This window comes from Cebidichthys violaceus, unplaced genomic scaffold, assembly GCF_023349555.1.
Source record: "Cebidichthys violaceus isolate CVI_PGR_0920_01 unplaced genomic scaffold, fCebVio1.0.p SCAF_32, whole genome shotgun sequence".
In the NCBI taxonomy this organism is placed as follows: domain Eukaryota; kingdom Metazoa; phylum Chordata; class Actinopteri; order Perciformes; family Stichaeidae; genus Cebidichthys; species Cebidichthys violaceus.
Genome location: NW_027176506.1, coordinates 2,157,816 through 2,179,753, shown reverse-complemented (window position 1 = coordinate 2,179,753; position 21,938 = coordinate 2,157,816). Strand labels below are relative to the sequence as shown.

The 21,938-nt window shown below is 43.5% G+C and overlaps 4 non-coding genes across 4 annotated transcripts; all 4 read left to right on the top strand.

Moving 5' to 3' along the window:
* Positions 1-15,468: 15,468 nt before the first annotated feature.
* Positions 15,469-15,542, top strand: trnat-cgu (transfer RNA threonine (anticodon CGU)). Its single transcript has one exon. It is a non-coding gene; the product is annotated as a tRNA-Thr (tRNA).
* An 88-nt stretch (positions 15,543-15,630) lies between these two features.
* Positions 15,631-15,704, top strand: trnat-agu (transfer RNA threonine (anticodon AGU)). The gene has a single exon. It is a non-coding gene; the product is annotated as a tRNA-Thr (tRNA).
* Positions 15,705-15,953: 249 nt separating this feature from the next.
* Positions 15,954-16,027, top strand: trnat-agu (transfer RNA threonine (anticodon AGU)). The gene has a single exon. It is a non-coding gene; the product is annotated as a tRNA-Thr (tRNA).
* An 88-nt stretch (positions 16,028-16,115) lies between these two features.
* Positions 16,116-16,189, top strand: trnat-cgu (transfer RNA threonine (anticodon CGU)). Its single transcript has one exon. It is a non-coding gene; the product is annotated as a tRNA-Thr (tRNA).
* The last annotated feature ends 5,749 nt before the right edge of the window (positions 16,190-21,938 follow it).

Genomic DNA, 21,938 nt, shown 5'->3' with positions numbered 1-21,938 from the left:
AGATTAAGCCCGGTAAGTCGGCTAGCGGCCCGGCTGATATAGTTTAATTTGTGCAGTTTTAAAAATCAGCCCGGAGGCCTTCAGAATTTCAATCTCTTTACAGTTTAAGTAAATGGGGACGATATTGTTGATTGTCATAGTCTTCAACCAATCAGATCTTTAGTTTGACATGTTGGGCGTGTTCTCTGACCTGTCAGAGCTTCTAGGTGGCCTACAAGTACGTCAGCATTAGCATGACTGTTGTGAAACTAGCTAGCAGAACATTTTTATGAGGATCAACATTATGATTATCGTATTTGACTTGTGTCTTATTGCTGCTCTGCAAGTCTACCGTATAGTAGACATTGCTGCTGTTTTATTGTTCTACTGTTTTTCAGAATCAGAATCAGAATCGTTTATTTGCCAAAGTATGTTGCACATACAAGTAATTTGACTAGGTGGATGGTGCATAACATTAAACAATCATGTTATGCACAGAAAGTTCTGCTTCCTGTTGCTCTTCATGTTCCCCGTGCTGGGAGGAGGCTTTTTAATTATATTATATGTATTCATTTTCTTATTACACGACTCAAATTCCTGTGTGGTGTAATGCGGTAGTAACATGAAACTTGGCCCAAAGACTTGAAATGATGTGCAAGTGCTTCTCAAGAAATATGACTCCGATCGGCCACCTGGTGGCACTGTAATAACTCCTCAAAACATGATTGCGGAACATTTCTGTTTTATTGCACTAAGTTAATCACAAGTTCTCAAAAGCCTGTTTACATTTTATTCAGTTTTCAAGAGATTGACCAATGGACTTGAAAAGGGCGAGGCTCAGCCCAAAACTAGTTCAAAGTCAACAACCGCTGTTGACTACCTGGTTCAACTAATGTTGAACCAGGTATGGTAAACTACTTTGAAGTCGCTCAATACTGGAACACAAGTGTGTGCCACTAGATCCGATCATGGGCCTACTGCTAATCTAGCTGTAAATCAATGACAGTTTGTCGCCATCACCAAACCTTCAGGGTGTTTTGAATTAAGCTGTTGAAACATCTTCCCAACAGACACATGACTGGGTGGACTTTGAGTGCTCAAACTGGCTGCATACATTGGGATGATGAAACAAGGGTGTGATTGGTCTCATTCCTTTAGACAGAATGAAATCAGCTGACGTGACTTCGCTCAACTTTGTGAAGCCTGAAACTCACTTGCTGCGGCTTTGATTTTGGCAGTTGAGCTGCTTCCTTCTGTTGAGTGAAAAGAGCTGGAACCAGGACTGACCGCTTGTAGCTGTATCTTTGATGTTGTTGCTGTCTTTATGGCGCCGTCTTTATGGCTATATACTTAGTTCTATGATTGGAATAAAATGGTGAGAGAATGAAGAAGAATGAAATACATGAGAGGCACAAACTGGGGCATCCCTAATACTAAATCTAATCTTTCCTTCTGGACATAATCTGCAAAATGGTTCAATATGAAAACAATTCCCAGGAGTCTGGGCCATGGTCTAAGTGCAGGAAAAATACTTTTCCACTTCCAATTGTTTAGCTTTACTAAGTCATACTGTTGTCCATATGGAAAGTGTGGACATTCTCTACCTGCAGCAGACAAGCATTTAATTACTGGAGTTGCATGAATGACAACACAACTCAAACTGGTGGAGCCTATTATTTAATATCCAGTGGTGTCACATTCAGACATCTTCAGTATGGCGGAGCGTCTGAAGAGATGCAACTCAGGTCAGGTCAGTCTTACAGTGAGACATCTGTCTGTTTTCAACCATTTACTAAAGAAAAAGAGAAATAGACATCTGGACGATCAACGCATAATAATCATGATCAGTTTATAATCATAAGATATGCAACTTGTTTAGAGAGGTTTTGCATATTTTAGCTTTGTATTGCTAGTGGAAGAGTGCAAATATAAAGTGTCTAAAATAAGAATAAGGTGTAAAATAAGGTGATCCAAATTGACTACAATTGACAAGACATGCACAAAAGATGCACTGAAAAACATCATCTATGTTACTATGTACTATGAACTGATCTCACTCTACAGTTATGTCCAAACTGCTGCCCCTTCACACTAAAAGCATTCAGCTAAAATGCAGTCCATGGATTTTTAAAACACATTTGCCAAATCAAGTCCTGAGTAAGGATGAGACACTGCATTGCTTACTGTAGTGGATGACCATGATATAAACTTCAAAGATCCAAAACTCAATCCTGTTAAGCTATGGACCGCCTGTACTTATTCTCCATTGCAGTTGTTGGCAGATCTTCAATGAATGGAATAGAGTGAATTAGTAGCAGTGTTGCTGCTCATAGGGGACCTCTCTACTCTCAGAGCTGCCTTTATCCTCTCATTATTTACAGAGCCTGTCTTCCTGATGGAGCTGGGAGCCGAGGACGCTGACCAACTAGAAGGTGAAGACAGCTGAAAACGTTCAGCAGCAGCAGGAATGGTAAATTACTTTTCTGTTGTTACATAGCAGTAGGGAGATCTTCCAATTACATTTGGCCTTTGGCCTTTGACAACAACAATCATTGCTCTAGTTTCCTCGGTCACAATACTCACTTTCTATTTGTGGCAGGGAAGCTGACCTCTGATCTCCCTACTGAGGATAGGTCAGAGATGTATTGGCCATAAAGAGGTGATAACAGCCTGTTTATCCCAGTGGCCTAGATGTGGTACTGCAACAAACACATCACCTGTGTCCCAACGACTAAAGAAGTCTACTTGGAACAGGGCAACGGGACAGAAGGGGACACGAAAGAGACAATAATGCACAGGTGCAGTGGGCGACTGTGGCTCAGTGGTAGAGCAGGGTCGTCCTTAAATCAGCAGCCATGTAGTGTTAAAGAGCTTTTAGTGGTCGGAAGACTAGAAAAGAGTCCATTTACCACAAGAAACCAGAAGGAGACTAAACTTTTTGGTCAAATCGACTGGATCCTAGTGTGACGCCTCATAGTGCCCAGTGTCAAAGCACACTTAGACAACCCGGCCAGCTCGGACCCACCTCCAGTAAAGGGGGCAGTGGGCTGGGTCGATCCCACAAGTCTAAGGGGTCAGAGAGCTGTGTGTCCATTCATTAACGCTATCATCAGCTTGATGTCAAAAGTGATCCTCACCTGGTACAGTGGCTTTGAATTACATACCTATTCCCCATTGTGACCGTTGTTATGTTTCTATGTATCAGCTCCCATTGGTTAACCATGAGATGTCTGGTACTATTACCAGTATGGCCTGACACTTTTATACTTAACATACAGCTCTGGCTCTTTTACATCTGGGTTCACAAATACTAGATTTCCCATGCTATAGTGTAACACTGCTTTAGCCTTTGCTTTACAGAGACAAAATTAATATTTCACATAACCACAAGAGGTCGCTTGTCAGGAAAAAGTAAGCATATTTTTTTTTATTGTTAAACTGCAAACTGTTGTCTTCTTCTGGTGAGGATAGTCTCAAACAAGGTGCTCATGGGGAATGTGTTCCTAATTTAGAGAAACACTAGCACTAAATATTGTAGCAGGCATTACCTCCATGCTATTTCGGTCATGTCCAATGAATGTGTTGTAACATATTGTTCATTCTGTACACATGACATCTATCACACTTCTGTTCATCCTGGGAGAGGGATCCCTCCTCTGTTGCTCTCCCTAAGGTTTCTTCCCTTTTCTCCCCGTTAAAGGTTTTTTTGGGGGGGGAGTTCTTCCTGTTCCGATGTGAGGGTCAAAGGTCAGAGGATGTCACATGTGTACAGATTGTAAAGCCCTCTGAGGAGAATTTGTGATTTGTGGGCTGTACAAAATAAATTGACTTGAACATTGAATTGAATTGCTCTTATTCCTTGACAGTGATTGTCAAGATATTGCAATGCATTTGACAATTGTATTATGCTATCTAAAGATGAAGAATGTGACATTTTGCAAGCACCTTCATGTTCTTGTTATCTACAGAGGCTGTGTTCCAGAGCTGAGAGCTCAGTAATTACAGTTAAAAATAATCCTGCTGGAGCAAAAAAGAGTCACACTTCAAAACGTGTGTCACTTGGCTGCACAGCAGCAGCAGAGAGAACACACTGACCTGGGAGAGAGGCAGACCGAGGTACGCAGAAAACATAAGCCATGACACACACCTCAGGCAACGAGCTGACTCCCATCCACAGCTATGTGAAATGAGAAGGGAAGACATTACAGAAAACGTGAAAGAAATGAACCCTAATGAAAACTATTAGATAACTGAAATGACATCCAACTAACAGGAAATCTATTTCTACAAGTTGCTTCAGCGGTACCGTTGAACCGGACATCTGACTATACATATGTGTGTCCTTTGCATGTCTGAAGAAACATTCATCTGATTTACTTCAGACTTGGCGGGTGTATTGATGGGGACACAAGGGAATCCTACGTCAATTCAAATTTGGTGCAGTTTTGACACATTACATGTTCAATATTAATAAACTTTGTACTGAGTCAAGCCCACTTTCCGCAGCGGGGCTTTACAGACTGCAGTTCTTCGGCATTGATCAGACTGCCATCTCAAATCCATCTGTCCGGACGCTCTGGATGCTCAAACTGCAGTTCAAAGTGCTGAGTAGAGTCCATGATGCTAGCAGAGCACTATGGAGAACAAGGGAAGAGAAGTCTTTCACTCTGCTTTCACTTTCTGCTGCTTCCCCCTCACAATGATTACATTCCTCCTACCAGTGCTGTCATGTTGCGGCGCAGAGCTCCTCTATCGCACCAGCACCGCAACTTGACAGCGCGTTGTTTCTAAGGCGAATGCTTCCTCATTAGAAAGACGGTCATCATCATAGCTTTGTAGTTACAGAGGCCTACGTCGTTACCACAGAATCCCATGCAGATAGGTTGGTGATGTCTGAACACACAAATCTTATCACTAGCAAATAACAGTGCTGACGGTCTGTGTCAGAGATCGGATTTGCCTGCTGTCTGGACGTAGCCATTGACTGCGGTTACCTTTGGCTGTTAGATGTACTAACGTTACAACCAGACTCTCCTTCACTTCCCTGGAGTCAGTGAGCAATGAGTGGTGGGTTCCCAGCAACAATGCAAGCAGCCTTTCTGGTGGTCGAACAATCAGCCTACTCCAAACGGGCACTATTGTTCCAAGCGGCCACCCGCTCCTCAGAACGGGCACTGCACTAGTGGTAAGACAAAACAGAAGGAGTTATAACTGTATAATAGTAGAGTTGAAGCAGGACGTGGGTCAGCTCTGGGGAACGGGGCAGAGCACAGGCTTGTTGTCATATCTCATAGATGTTTTATTCTGTCGCTCTAATTGTTCATGACTTAATCAATCAATTTGTTCATAATGATCATTGTTTTCTGTGTACATTTTAATAAGTGTTTTTTTCAAATCCTAATTATTAAATACCACTTTATTGGGGTCATGGAAACCTCAGTCAAAAGCACACAAATGCTTGTTAGCCATGCGTCTTAATCTAAAATGTGACTCACACTAGTCCGTCATTCTGAAGGACACAGACAAAGACGCAGCATACACTCACTAAATACTAAAATGATAATGAAGAAATACATTAAGATTTGGTTGAGACGGTTGTTTCTTACCTACTTTCACCCCTGCATGCAAGTCATTAGGATTCATCCTCTGGGAACCGTGACTATCTGAACCAAACTTAATGGTAATTCATCCAATAGCAGTTGTTGCAGATATTTGGAAATATCAAACACAAGATGCACACACACAGACACACACAGACACACACAGACATATATATACATATATATAATGTCTGTGTGTGTGTGTGTGTAGCCTTCATTCTGTGTAATTCCAGGGAATAGAAGCTGAAGTGTTTGCTGCTGAGAGGAAATCCCAGCTTCTATTCCTCAGCAAGGTGCTGCAGAAAAGAAAAGCAGTTTTCGGTTAAAATGCTGAAATATCAGGGATTCGACCAGGTCTCTTTTTAGCTAATCTTTCACGTGTGAGAACAGTTTGGAGAGCAGCTGAAATGAGTCATGGTAGTCTGTACACAGTTCAAAGCAGCTTGGAAGATTCCGTAGGCTGTTGTGCTGAAGATCTACCAGGAGAAACATTTCTAGGGAAATATGCTTGTTTTCCGTCCAACCCAAAGTTACAGTTACAGTGCTGTGAAAAAGTATTTGCCCCCTTCCTGGTTTCTTATTATATAGTAAATACAAAATGCAGATTTTAAATGATTAAATTCATTAAGGGAGAAAAGCTATCCAAACCTACTTGGCCATATGTGAAAAAGTAATTGCCCCCTAAACCTAATAACTGGTTTTACCACCCTTGGGGGCAACAATTCCAATCCAGCGTTTGCGATAACTGACGAGTCTTTCACGTCGCTGTGGAGGAGTTCTGGCCCACTGTTATTTGCAGAATTGTTTTAATTCAGCCACATTGGATGGTTTTGGAGCAGAAACCGCTTGTTGAAGGTCATGGCACAGCATCTCAATCAGATTTAAGTCCAGACTTTGACTAGGCCACTCCAGAACATTCATTTTGCTTTTTTGAGCCATTCAGAGGTGGACTTGCTGGTGTGTTTCAGATCATTGTCCTGCTGCACAACACAAGTGCGCTTGAGTTTGAGGTCACGAACTGATGGCTCGACATTCTCCTTCAGGATCTTCTGGTAGAGAGCAGAATTCAGGGTTCCATCAATTAAGGCAAGTCGTCCAGGTCCTGAAGCTGCAAAGCAGCCCCAGACCATCACACTACCACCACCATGTTTGACTGTTGGTATGATGTTGTTTTTATGACATGCTGTGTCAGTTTTACGCCAGATGTAACGGGACGCACACCTTCCAAAAAGTTCAACTTTTGTCTCGTGAGTCCACAGAATATTTGCCAAAAAGTCTCGGGAATCATCAAGATGTTTTTTGACAAATGTGAGACGAGCCTTTGTGTTCTTTTTGGTCAGCAGTGGCTTTCGCCTTAGAACTCTCCCATGGGTGCTATGTCTGCCCAATCTCTTTCTTATTGTTGAATCATGAACACTGACTGCCTGCAGTTCTTCAGATGTTGTTCTGGGGTCTTTCCAGACTGATTCATGTCAATTACTTTGTTTCTCATCTGTTCTTGAATTTCTTTACATTGCCGCATGATGTGTTGCTTTTTGAGATCTTTCATCCTCCTTCACTTTGTCAGACAGGTTCTATTTAAGTGATTTCTTGATTCAACGGGTCTGTCAGTAATCAGGCCTGGGTGTGGCTAGTGAAATTGAACTCAGCTTTCCAAAAAATGCTGGTGCTGCAGAGTTGGGTAATCAACTTTCACATCATACACATTAATTATATCAATTGTTGATACAAACATAGTGACTGGTGCAGGTTTAAGTCTCTCCCAGGGACTTAACTGGAGGGATCGTGTTTTTGTGTTCACAGTGAGTCACACTAACCTTTCTGTGAACCAGTGTGAATATTGAAGTAGGCCAAAAAGCCTGGTGTCAAACCCACAAGATCTCAAAATTGAGAAAAGCAATACATGACATTCAGAGCATTAACATATCATCAAATGACTATTGTCTATGATAAGAGCTAGAGGAGTAATGTCTACCCGAACAGAGAATGAAGTCTCTCTCCCTCTGTGTGTGTTGTACTCACAGCTTCTCCTTGCTTTGTTCATGTAGCCGGCCAGCCAAATGCTTTTAGTGCATGTTAGTACACGTGAGCGTGCCCCACAGGTTAGCTCACAGCCGCTGCTCTGCACTGCTCTCTCACAGCAGTTACAGCTGATACATCCTGACCTCTTGGAAGCGTAACGTCCACCCTCCAGCTCCCCCTCAGGTTAACACTGTTAGCTTTGTCCGAATGCCGTTTTGAAGCCTCGAGTTCGGCGTTTGGGCCGTTGCCACCTTGACTTTTTGCAACCAGTGAAAGGAAGTGACCATATTTGGGCTGAGGAGGAGTGACGTAGAGACGGTGTATACGGCTCTGGTCGTGTCAGCGACCTGTCAATCACTGTGTAGCCCCGCCCTAAAGCACCCCCTGCTTTATGGTCTGTGTGACTCTAAATGGAGCATAATGTACTAAATGAACATCATGCTGTATTGAAGAAGACTGTAAACTAGAGATTGAGACCATAAACTCATGTTTACAATGTTTACTGAGGGAATAAATCAATAGACTTCTATACAATCTCTCTCAATTCTCTTCCCCTCTTACCACATGCGGTTCTCAGTCCTCTTTGTCTCTGTCATTTTCTCATTCCAAAATGTATTGAAGAAAGATAGATGTAACCATTTCCTAAATCCACAACATGTTTTCATCTAACACAAATTCAGCTTTAATCCATATTTGTTAGCAGCCTTTTGAAAACTATTGTTTCACTGCAGTCAAGAATTTAAGTTACCTGTACCCACATGCTTTAATGTTAGCAATCTAACAGCACCATTTATAGAACCACAATACAAAAAGATCACATTTCCCTCTTTCTTTAAAGTGATAATCATCACATATATGCCAGTCAACATCATCATATGAGCAAATTAGATCCATCCTCATTTGCATTTTGTGTGGGGTTTGTTGAGGATATTATAAACAGCTGACATGACACCTTATGTACGTAAGGAGTGATTGTTTCTCCAGAGGAATCTCCTCCAGTATGCTAGGAAATATGAATATATAAATTGAGTTTGGTCTGACCCAGTATCTAATTTGTACTTAAACAGGTTTTGTTGAGGCAGGTTGTATTTTAATACCTTTAAGCCATCCAAATGTGAGTGTGCTGTCTGCTACTGAATGGGAAGTGGGATATTTGGGTCCATGTTGGACTGCTTTTAAGAAGTGGGCTTTTAAATTCAAGAATGAGAAGGGCCTTCGGTCATGGTGCAAAGGTCAGTCATTCATTCATCTTCGTCCGCTTATCCGGGATCGGGTCGCGGGGGCAACAGCTCCAGCAGGGGACCCCAAACTTCCCTTTCCCGGGCCACATCAGCCAGCTCTGACTGGGGGATCCCGAGGCGCTCCCAGACCAGTTTGGAGATATAGTCCCTCCACCTGGTCCTGGGCCTCCCTCGGGGTCTCCTCCCAGCTGGTCGTACCTGGAACACCTCCCTAGGGAGGCGCCCAGGTGGCATCCTCACCAGTTGCCCGAACCACCTCAACTGGCTCCGTTCCACGCAAAGAAGCAGCGGCTCTACTCAGAGTCCCTCACGGATGACCGAACTTCTCACCCTATCTCTAAGGGAGATGCCAGCCACCCTCCTGAGGAAACCCATTTCGGCCGCTTGTACCCGCGATCTAATTCTTTCGGTCATGACCCAGTCCACATGACCATAGGTGAGGGTAGGAACAAAGATTGCCCGGTAGATAGAGAGCTTTGCCCTGCGGCTCAGCTCTCTTTTCGTCACAACGGTGCGGTAAAGCGACTGCAATACCGCCCCAGCTGCTCCGATTCTCCGGCCAATCTCACGTTCCATTGTTCCCTCCATTGTGGTGCAAAGGTTTCTTGTATTATTAGGTTCTTGGTAATTCTACGACTAATTTGTTTTTATCTGCCTAAAAAGGAACCACATTCAGTTGTTGTCAGTTGTATCCAATTCTTTTTTTTCTATTGATATCCTTTAGCTTACGTCGTCTTCTGAATGTAACCAAGTCCATATGGTTCGGAACTGTGATGCAAGATAATATTTTGGAAATTGTAGAGATTTAAACCACCTTTTGCTGCATGGTCAGTTTGGCTCTTGAGGGTTTCTTGCACAATAAAAGAATATCAATGTCTTGTTTAGGTCTAAACGAATGTCTACAGAGACTTTAAAAGGACTGCGGAGGAAAACAATATTTACGTATTTAGGTAAGATATTCATCTTTATTGAATTTAAGTCCATCCATCTTTTTAGATCAAGTTTGGTTTTATCCAGTAGTTCATTGTAATTTTCTGTGTATACTTTATCAAATAATGTCCCGACCCAGATTCCTAGATTTTTCAATCCATTGGGTGACCATTTTAAAGGTAAATGGTGAATGGTAAATGGACTTGTATTTGTACTTTTGTGGCAAATGAGTTTTCCACCACCGTGGATTAATAACTCAAATCTATATCTCCTTTCTAGTCTTCTGACTACTCAAAGTGCTTTAACACTACATGTCATTAACACAAATGCATACACTGATTACAGGGACTACCATGCCACCTGCCCATCAGAACTCTAACTAACTATTCATAACCATTCATAAACCAGTCCACAGGAGCAATTTGGGATTAAGGGTCCTGCCCAAGCACAGGTTGACATGGACTATCTGAGCCGGGGACGACCCGCCGATTCTCTGATTGAAGCCACAGACGCTGCAAAAAAGCTGAGTTGATCTGCCTGGTATGGGTATCATACATGCACATCAAAATGGCAGTATCTCACTTTAAGTGACATTTTGCCTATTGCCTGACTATGTGCTATATTGTGTCAGACATTTTAGTAGTGGTGGAAATTAATGAGATCTAATGGTACCTGCCAATGGCCAAGTTGGAAAGCAAGGGTGAATCTGGACGTCCTGGTTGGCCTCCTCGTTCCTGGTAATACATTGTTATGTAATTAATCTACTGCTTGGCAAACCTCTGCTACCGCTATATCAGCTTCAAGGTTGTTGTTGTTTTTTGTTTGTGTTTAATTTGCCATTTTCAGATTATGAAAAAAATCTTTACAACTATATTGTCAGAGTTGTGGTCAAATTGATATAGGGTTCATTAAAACGTTTACATCTACTGTTGATATCTCCCTCCTCTGTTTGGGTCTCCTGGATTAATTGATCAGTTTCTTGTCTCTTAATATGCCATGCAAGCAGTTTGGTTGTCTTATCTCCAAATTCATAATAATAATATGCTGTCCATTCTATTGCTGCTTCTGCTTTATTCATGCATAGATTTGTGTAAATAGGATGTTTCTGGTTTAATGAGTTGAGGATGTCAAGCTTTGGGGTTTTGCAATGTATCAGTTCACATTCTCTAATTACTTTCTTTAGTTCAACGAGCATTCTCTTTTTTCACACCTCTCATGTATGCTTTGAGAGATTCCCAAATAAGCTAAATGTGACACGGTATTCAAGTTGGTTAGTACAACAATGTCTAAATGGGCATTTATAAATGTTATGAAGGCTAAGAACACGTCAATTCAAAAATATATATTTTGTGGGGTAGAGAAAAATGAATAAACTGTGTGGATGGATTTTACACCATATGTCACAGAATCCCAGGTCATATAATACTGATTGAATTGTTTTTTAATTGTTCAAAAAACATTTGTGAAGCCATTTCATTCTTTTTCCATTTTATTTAATTAAAAGTTCAAATTGTTGTTCATCCAACCCAGTCTGTACGTTGCAGGGGAGACAGTGGCTCAATGGTAGAGCAGTTCAAACCGCGGCTCCACTAGTCCATGTCGCTGTGTCCTTGGGCAAGATACTTAACCCCAAATTGCTCCCGTAGCTGTGCCTACTGTGTGAATGTTAGTTAGTTCTGATGGGCAGGTGGCACCTTGCATGGTAGCCCTGTCATCAGTGTATGAATGGGTGAATGATGTCATGTAGAAAAAACATTGCTTTGAGTGGTCTGAAGACTAGAAAACAGATATACAAGTACAGTCCATTTGTGTAATTTTAAGGTTCTGACAGGTTTGTTTCCTGAATCATACCAATCTGCATTTTGCCTCTAAAGGTAAGATATTTTCTTCCATTTGATTGGTTGGTTGAGGCCTTTAACATTCCCTAAAACTGATACGTTTAATAGGAGATGTTCGGTGAATGCAAAAGGGACATATTTGTGTAGTCCCTTATTAATCTTCCGAAGGCACAGCCTTCAGGAGCAATTTGAGGCTCAATGGACATTTTGACAAGCCCACGTTTAAGGCATTTATAATATATATATATTATTTTTTAGCTTTGGAGCTAGTTAATGCTACGGGGACCACAAATACCGGGTGTCTACAATTAGTAAACAAAAAACGGGACCCTCTGTGAATCAGCTGTCACATTTGCCTTAACATCTCACCTCCCCATCCGACTGTGTCAGCTGCGCCCTCAGAGCTGGAAGGAAGAATTTCTTTATGACATGAAGACTCCGACCTGTGACCTGGACCCTATCCCTTCCACTTTAGTCATGGCTTGTCTCCCGGCCCTCTGCCCACTCCTCCTCTCTCATCAACTCCTCCCTGTCTACTGGCTCCGTCCCTCTTGCCCTCAAACTCGCCTCTGTCACAACCATCCTCAAAAAGCCTGGCCTGGACCTTGACATCCGCAACAACTACAGACCCATCTCCAGTCTCTCTTTTCTGTCTAAAATACTGGAATGTGTTGGAGAAATTTATCATACCGTTCTCTTAGTTAACTTGTATTGCTTAAAACCTGCAGAAATGCAGACGAGGCCAACCAGACTAATTGAAATTATCTCATGTCAAAGGTGTTTTAGAATTTCTTTCTTTCTGTAGTGTTATCCTTATGTCACCACCTAACCCTCTTCCCACCAAAAGGCTGAGGACATGGCCTTGGTGGGTGCATCGGCAGACAGAGGAGGACGACATCTGCCAAAGGGGGGTGAAGGGAGAGGAGACGAGATAATGTGTATATATACTATGTTTTGTCTATTCATTGTTGTTAGACCTCCGAACCATCCGTGGGGAAAGAGCTCTATCCATTCAGCTGAATTATTACAAACTGTCTGTTCATTAAATATGTTTTAATACTTTGAGAAGTTCGTCGTCTGGTTGTTTTCTCACAGGGAAGTTAAAAAGGTTTTTTTCCACTACAGAACGCTGTTGCCCATCAACTCCAAACCCAACTGGACTCCAAACCAACTGTATGAACCATTTCAATCTGGATTCAGATCTCATCACAGCACAGAAACTGCCCTAATCAAAGTCATTAACGACTTCCTCTGTTCCGATGAGGACCACTCCACACATGTCCGTAACCTTGGTATAATTTTTTATCAAACCCTCTACTTTGAACACCACATCAATCACATCTCAAAAACATTGCCCGTCTACGCCCCTCCCTCTCCTCAGCCGCGGAGACTCTCAGCCACGCCTTCGGACCTGGGGGGACAGGGCTTTCTCCATTGCTGCCCCCTCCCTCTGGAACACTCTCTCCCAGGACCTCAGACATTCTCCGTCACTCACCACTTTCAAAACTTCACTTAAAACTCATCTATTTACATCTGCTTTTAACCTGTGATGCTATTATGTATGTTTTTGTTCCTCACTGTTATGTCATCTCTTTTGTTTCTGTTGTAATCACTTTTAATGTTTCTGTTTTTACCATGTAAAGTGCCTTTGAGTACATAAGCGCTATACAAACAAAATGTAAAAAATGTATAGTATAGTATAGTCTTGGGGCTATATCCGACCGAGGGCGAAACATCCGACCGGGGCTGATATATCCGATCAAGGGTGAAACATCCGACCAACCCACACATATAATTTACTTTGTTTTGTTTCTATATATGTTTGGTTACACGTGTAGCAGGGCACCTTTGTAAATAAAACACCTTTTTGTTATCCAGACATAGTCTCTTGTGTTGTTTCTGCCTCCTATCACTTCAGAAGCCACTCTAGTCAGGCTTCACCACACAGGTGATATATCCGACCGAGGGTGAAACATCCGACCAGGGCTGATATATCCGACCGAGGGCGAAACATTCGACTGCCCTCGTCTCGCTGCAGGAATTCATGTGGCGTATAAATGACACTGCGGTCGCGCCAGCGATGAAACTGGACACCCTAAGAGGTCTCGATTACTTGAAATCAAGAACCATACAACACAGGGACTTCACCTACAGGAACGTTTTGGTCTGTCACCAGCCGGATTGAAAGCCCTTACCCTTTGCTTTCAAGATCAGTGACTGTGGCACCTCCAGCAACTTCTCTACCCCAGATCAGCCGCAGGATAACCGGACTAACATGGCTCCCGAAGTGCTGTGGTGCATGAACGCAGCCACCGGGAGCGACATATTCAGTTGATTCTGTGTGATGTGGGAGATACACAGCCGCTCCCCTTTGATTCAATATAACAAAGGACCTGTCAGGGGGGTTACTGTAAAAAGACGTACGCTGACAATCTATCCAACTTGGTCGGGGTCTACAACCCCGAGAAGCATGAAACGTTCAAGCTTGGCTACATAAAAGCGATGAATGCTCGACTTGTACACGCAAAACACAAAGACAGAAGACCTAGTGTGCAGGCGATACAGAGGACATTACATTACATTACAGTCATTTAGCAGACGCTTTTATCCAAAGCGGCGAATCCTCCTGATATTGTGGAGCAGGAATTTGCAGGAGTGTGTAAGAGGAGCCTCGAATCCATGGGCTGCGACATATCGGACAAGGCCTTTGTCTCTATGGGAGTGCTTTGCATTACACTTTCCCTCAAGAGAGGTGGTCTCCTTCCCAACTGTTGAACTTGCCTCGATACCAGAGTTTGAGTCTGGAAATAGATGAGGCACTGGTGCCCCCTGAACACCTATCCATACCGTTGTCCGTACAGGTAGGGGAGTATAGGACAACCAATATCATAGTCGGTGATGATTGTATTCCCACCGGACTCCGTGAGATGGTGGCAGAAAGATCAGCATCGGGATCCCCCATTACAGTGATCAAGTCCAACTCAAAAGTGTACTACGGAATAGACTTTATCAGGTTGGCTCCCGATTACATTGAACCTTACCAGTGGTACTCGAAGAAGGTGAAAGAGCTCAAAAGTTTGAACAATAGCAATTACAATCAACGCAAGGGTGGTACCATCGACAACCCTGGCCAGGTCAGGTGCTCGAAGATGGCTCAAGGGGTCTACGACAATCACGGGGAGGGTACTTCCACGGCGGTCTGTAAGAAACAAGGTCGGGTTCCTCCTCAAAGTTCAGTCACCAATCTGACACAGACACCCAACAAGGATGAAAAGCTTCTTTCCGTCCAACCCAATGAGGCTTATCACACGGGTGGAAAAAGTGCAGTTGGAGGAGGGGATACCCAAATTCGACATTTTTTGGAAAAATCAGTCACAGAGGCGCTGCGGTTTAGTTAGTCAAAGTGCCTGTCTAGTAAACAGGAGATCCTTGGTTCAAATCCCAGCAGTGCCTCTCCAGGGTAGTGTAGACTTCAACTTTTTACTCTCATATTGGAGAAACGGTTTAACATTTTTGAAACAGACTTTCACAGAGCCTCTGTGGCTTAGTTGGTCAAAGTGCCTGCCTTGTAAACAGGAGATCCTGAGTTCATATCCCAGCAGTGCCTGCGTCAAAAAAGTGTAAGATTCAACTTTATGATTTCATATTTGTGAATATGAACGAAGGTTCATCATCTTTGGAAAAAGTAGTCACAGAGGCGCTGTGGCTTAGTTGATCAAAGTGCCTGTCTAGTAAACAAGAGATCCTTGGTCAAATCCCAGCAGTGTCTTTGCCAAAGCAGTTTTGGCTTCAACTTTATGATTTCTTATTTGTGAATATGAACGAAGGTTAAAATTTTTTGGAAAAATCACTCACAGAGGCGCTGTGGCTTAGTTGGTCAAAGTTCCTGTTTCGTAATCAGAACATCTTGGGTTCAAATCCCAGCAGTGCCTCTCCAGGATTGTGTTGACTTAATCCTTTTGCTCTCATATTCGAGAAAATTAACGACGATTTAAATTTTTTTAAACAGAACTTAGCAGAGGCGCTGTGGCTTAGTTGGTCAAAGTGCCTGTCTAGTGAACAGGAGATCCTGGGTTCAAATCCTAGCAGTGCCTCTACAGGGTAGTGTTGACTTAATGTTTTTGCTCTCATATTGGAGAAAATTAACGACGATTTATAATTTTTGAAAAAGACAGTAAAGGAGGCGCTGTGGCTTAGTTGGTCAAAGTACCTGTCTAGTAAACAGGAGATCCTGGGTTCAAATCCAAGCATTGTCTTTGAAGAAGCAGTGTAGGTTTCAACTTTATTTTAACGGTTGCCAATATGAACTAAAGTTAAAAATGTGTGGAGAACACAGTGAGAGAGGCGCTGTGGCTTAGTTGGTCAAAGTGCCTGTCTAGTGAACAGGAGATCCTGGGTTCAAATCCCAGCAGTCCCTCTCCAGGGTAGTCTTGACTTCAACTCTTTGCTCTCATATTGGAGAAAATTAACGACGGTTTAACATTTTTTAAACAGACCTTGACAGAGGCACTGTGGCTTAGTTGGTCAAAGTGCCTGTTTCGTAAACAGGAGATCCTGGGTTAAAATCCCAGCAGTTCCTCTCCAGGATTGTGTTGACTTAATCCTTTTGCTCTTATATTGGAGAAAATGAACGACGGTTTAACATTTTTAAAACAGACCATAACAGAGGCGGTGTGGCTTAGTTGGTCAAAGTTACTGTCTAGTAAACTGGAGATCCTGGGTCCAAATCCCAGCAGTCCCTCTCCATGGTAGTGTTGACTTCAACTTTTTACTCTCATATTGGAGAAAATTAACGACGGTTATGGTTATCCTGAGGAGTTACAACGATAAGGAAATTGTTTGTTTCAAAGAGAATGTGATTGTTCTCTTGTAAAGTATGACCCAAATGCAACTTCTTATATTTGCTTGGCCCCGGAACGGATTGTGTAAGTGCTCTAAGGGGAATGGTGTGTTCATCTTCCAGTATGCCCAGTTCTTCGAACAATCCAAGCAAGTGTTGTACTGGACCCCTTCGGACCTACCCAACTCGGTCTACATCTTCCTATTGCAAGTCTTTCTCACGCTCAAGACTGCATTAGACATGAAACTGTTGCCCACGTACATGACGGAATGGAAGGATGTCCTGATAGGCAAAGGCATGGTAATGATAGACATTGTCGCTTATCTCAGCAGAAACTTCAACAAGCCCCCTTCCTCCATGTCCGGGGATCAATGTGATCACTTGGTCAGTCTCTGTACTACTATCGTGGGAAGACACTTGCCAGATTCCAATCTGTGTAAATGGCTTCAGAAGCTGAGCTCAGGCACATTGACCTCCATCATGCTGACCAAGTCGATCGAGTGGTTGAGAAACTTTGATCTGTATGAAAGGGCGACCCCGTCCCTGTTGAGCCTAGAGGGGAACTATTTCACCTTCAGGGATTACACGTCCGAAATACCCAACTGGCTGACACATTTGGGTGAAGACGAACCGCGTGAGAGCAGTGGTCCCAAACTGCTGGTGTACGGAGACCCGAAGCCTTTCAGAGGCAACCAGACTGCAGAGGATATGGGTGATACTAAGTTGAGCATACTGACCAGGAATTTAGTGCTCAGGATGAGAGTCAAGATGTTTGGATCCTCCAGGGTCGAAGTGACCGCGCTGGATTGCACTTAGAGTTTGACAAAGGTGACTCTCAGAGACACCGCATTGTCTGGGATTACCAGCATAGATCAACTGGATCGGTCTAGGTACAGACCAACGGTAACTGTTTCACACACAACGTGGTCTCTCATACCGATTCCCAATGGGCCCCTGTCATAATGTTCACAAAGTTTAAAAGAAGTGGACCTCTGGAGAAGTTCAGTCTCGAATATTACAAGATGGCAATCCTCGTAGTTCAGTTGACCAAACAGGGACATGTGAGATCCCTTGAAGAACTGTTCCTGAGCGTGGCAACGTTCAGGGTGACATCACACAAGTGTATCCATCACACCCGCACCACATGCACACGGGTTTATAAAGCTTAACGTTGTTAACATTTCACACATACTCGTTGAAGTTGAACTAGTCTGTTGGTTGTCCTCGAGAGTTCACAACCATGCGAGGTCTGATCAATTATGGGAGCTATTGCAGCATCAACAGCATGGTCCAGTGCCTGTGCGGGACACGTGAGCTACAGGATCTCATTCGGGACATTGATGAACACCATTGTGATCCTACAAAGAACATGGTGGCTGGGAGGCTCAAGCGGCTCATCTACGAAATGACCGAAAACAGCTACGGACCGTGTGACCCGAGTTTTCTCGTAGACTCGATGAGCAGATACAAGGGATTCTCCTTCGATGTTCAGGAGGACTCGGACCTCGTCTTTTGAATGCATCCTCAACGCCCAGATGCCGGAGGGCCCACTAAAAAGATCGGACAACTGTGGAACATCAAGATGGAGAAACGTATACGCTGCCGCGGTTGCAACGCTGTCGAATATACACTCGATTACGCAAACACAATTCCCGTGTACATGGAAGACGATCTCCCTAAAGAGCTGCGGGAATACATCAAATTTGAGAACACTCTGACACACAAAAAATTCGGCCGAAAAAAATGACAAAGGTTTCGTCATTACCCTCGGTTTTGTGTATAAGGCTCGAACGGGTTAAAAACATTGGCCGAGATACCGCTCACATAGTCAAGATAGAGCAACGTTTCACGTTCCCCGAGACTCTGGATCTGAAAGACGTCATGAAAGAACCCGAAGCAGTCTTCGATGCTCTATACGAGCTGTACGCTGTTGTAGCCCAGAGTGGTACTCACTACTGTGGACATTAAACAGCTTATGTGCGGGGAGAGGACAGTTGGTATCTTCTAGACTATACTCAGGTATGGTTGTGCTCCTGGGAGGACGTCAAGACAACCTACGAAGCGGGATCTAACTTCTATGATAGGGTAGCTTACATGCTCATGTACTGCAGGAAAAACAGATATTGAACCTCTTGTGACAATACAGCTCTGTACAATAATACTACTGTTGGTCATGTTTTTTTTGTATACTGTCTCTCTGAAGTAATAAAAGCGCAAGAAATGTGCATTGTTTCGCGTGGTCATATCGATGATGACAACATGCATACAGGATAACATTCAGAAAAGAGACAATACAATCAAAGAATATTTATCTACGTAATTTTATTAGATCGTAAGGCTGGGTTTCAACCAGTTGTCACACAGGGTATCCACATTCTGCTGTTGTGTCACACCAATCACTTCTTAATAAAATAATTATCCAGAGTATTAAGAACAACCTGTGGTTCCACTGCTCTATGATCTGGATTTGAATACGTAGATGACAGTACTACAGATGAGCAAAGTTCTTCTAACTGAGACACATGCACATTGTTGGCCAAACCCTCTAAATATCGGATCACAGACACGCTGTGGGGCCCACGTACAGACTGCTTCCTTTTCACCACATGAGAAGACATGACGGATTTCACATAGAAAACATAAACTCGTTATCACCAGAGTCTGTTTCAAGGTCGCTACACCCTGTCCTTTCAGGTGTGTTCTCTGTCGTCCAGGCTTTAGGCTTGACTGGGTGGCTCGAGTGAGTCTCTCTTCTGCTTATCCGTTCCTCTGCAGGGGCCCACTCTTCCTCTCCGTTAGATGGATTTTGAATGTTGTCAGTGGCAGGGGATCCAGCTTGACTGGTCAAGTTTGTAGCCTCTCCACTTATCTTTCACAGTTGGGACTGTGAAACACCAGGACTCTGGTGTGTAGACTGCGGGCGGTTGCTGGGTTTGTCCTCCTGTTGCTCGAGGAACCTCCCAGGTTCAGCTGTCTTTTGGCGTTCCTGACTGAGGGTATTGACAGGTCTACCCTGAGTCTTCTGGGTTCAAACCTCCTCCTCTGAATTGGTCTCAATGATGGGAGATCAAGTGCCCTTTATCTTGGAAGTGATCCTCTTTATACCTTGCCTCAGTGTCTCCTCCCCTTTGTAGTCATCACTTTCTGGGTCTGAGAGCTTGCCTTTGTACAGAGGAGACTCCCGCTTTGGGGTGTGTTTGTTCTCAACAGGCTTTACTATTTCTTTGTCACACCTCTTGGTAGACTTGTCCTTGTGTTTTTTTTTTAGCAGTGTTAGCTTCACTGTCAAATGGCTGGACAGAGGTCTCTTTAACCAAATAAACACTCTTGTTACGGTTCTTCCCCTCACTCTTTTTGGACTGTGAGTTATTTTGTAATTGACGCGCTTTACATACGGTTTGATCAACCCCTCCAGTGCGCTCTTATAACCCACAATGTCTTTCACCCCACTAGAGGCAGGCTCAGGGGAGTACTCCTCGGACTGTGAATGTGACACGCTCTTACACTTGCGGTCCCGATTAACATTCCTCTTATACTTAGCCTCTTTGGCCCTACGCTGCGCACAGAATGTCTCATCATCCTCCTCCTCTTTGCTACTGTTGTCGTCCTCGATGGGCCCGTTGTCCAGAAGTCGTCGCTGTAATCGTAGTCGTCAACACTTTCGTTTTCCTCGCCAAATTGGTGTTGTCCAGGACGATTCTTAGTATTTCCAGTGTGACAAAGAGGTAGAACATAGAGGTGGTGTCACAGGCGTGGGACGCAGCGTACCTTGTGGGTCCACCAAGGGTTATCGCCGTGGCATTTCACGCAGCGCTGCCCTGTTGTTGCACGTAAGAAGCGGAGGACAAAGTTATTTCTCTGTTTTTTGAGAGGAAGGTCCGCCTTTGGACTTGAGAGGGGTCAACCTCACAATCGTCTTCTTCTTCTTCTTGGTCTTCTTCGTGGTCATGCGAAGGTGATTCATGATGCACTGGGTTGTAGTCTTCTTCTTCTTCTCCTCCTTTTTCTTCTCCTTCTTCTTCCTCTTCTTCTTATTTTCCTTCTTCTTCGGACACATCTTCTTCCACGTGGTCTTACGGATCACAGTAGTCCTGCTGGTCAATTGAGAAAAGCTGTTTGAGTACCTGTTTGACAGTGAAACGCACAGTCAGGACGTGGCTACCTGGGAGATGACCACAACCACCACATGTCTGTACATGTAGAGAAGATGACATTAGTTATGTTATGTTTTTGGTTGTGTTTTCCCCAAGGACACAATGATTAAATTGCGGAATTGCTCACTTTTGGTTGTTCCATGTAGGAACGGTCAGCTCCTTTTCAGTGTCTTTCAAGTTGAACGTTATGGTGTAGGGGTGGGCGCTGGTGGCTTTTTTTTGCTGGTAAAGAAAGTGTCACAGGGTTCTTTGCACAAATGCTCCGGAGAAACGGAGAGACTATGGGGAGATAAATCCAGAATAAATCCACATGCACAAATGTGTGCTGTGGACATGTGCATGTCCACAGCACACATTTCATCAGTACATCATGGCATGTCATACTTTCTTTCACTTTGACAGTTCTTTACACTTTTGAGCCACTGTCCTGGAGGAATTTCACATTAAAAGCCTGCCAGGTAAAGTATGGGTTATGTTTCTAGCTGCTGAAAGGCTTTTAATGTGAAACATTTGTGTAACAAGTGTTGAGCTTTATTGACAGTTGCTCAACACCAATCAGAAGTACGGCAAAGTAGAACTAAGGGTGGAGTGGAAAAAGACAAGAAAGGAGGGAGGAAAAGTGAAGATGAAGCAGAAGACAAGGAGAAAGATGAGGAGAAAAACAGAAGCATGGAAGGAGAGAAGAGGAGTCGGAAGGAGAGGAAAGAAGGACTAATAGGTAATCATAATCATAACTGTAAGACACACACAATCAAACAGGAAGCTCAAACACCTTGCTAACCCTTAGTGTTATCACAGCTGTGTAGAAAAAGAAACACAGTGTTAATACTGCTACATGTGCTGTGTGCTGTCATTTTATTGGCACATAGAGAGAGATAGCGTAGCGGAGAGAGACTCTAAGGCGCTTTGACCCATCAGGACAAGGGGAGAGAGATAGTGAGTGCGAGATGTAAGGGGAGATATCGGGGAGAATCAAAGGTGGGTCACTTTGACCCCCCAGGACAACGGGAGTGCGAGATGTAAGGGGAGAGAGATAACATAGCGGGTAGACTCCAAGGTGGGTCGCTTTGACCTCCCAGGACAACAGAAGGGTTAAAGGATGATTCCAGTTTATTGCAACTTGGGTGTTGTTTCCATCTGTTACGACAACATTGTAGTCACCAAAGTAAAAGCTGAGCTCTAGGATCATGCAGACATTGCTAAAACAGTATGATGGGCCAAGAAAGAGGAGCAGGCGATCAGACAGGCTTTAACAAACGAGCCTGGGCAGATTATCCAGATTATATTATAACCCCTTCAATTGGAGGTCAAACTGGTGGTAAACACACCTTAAT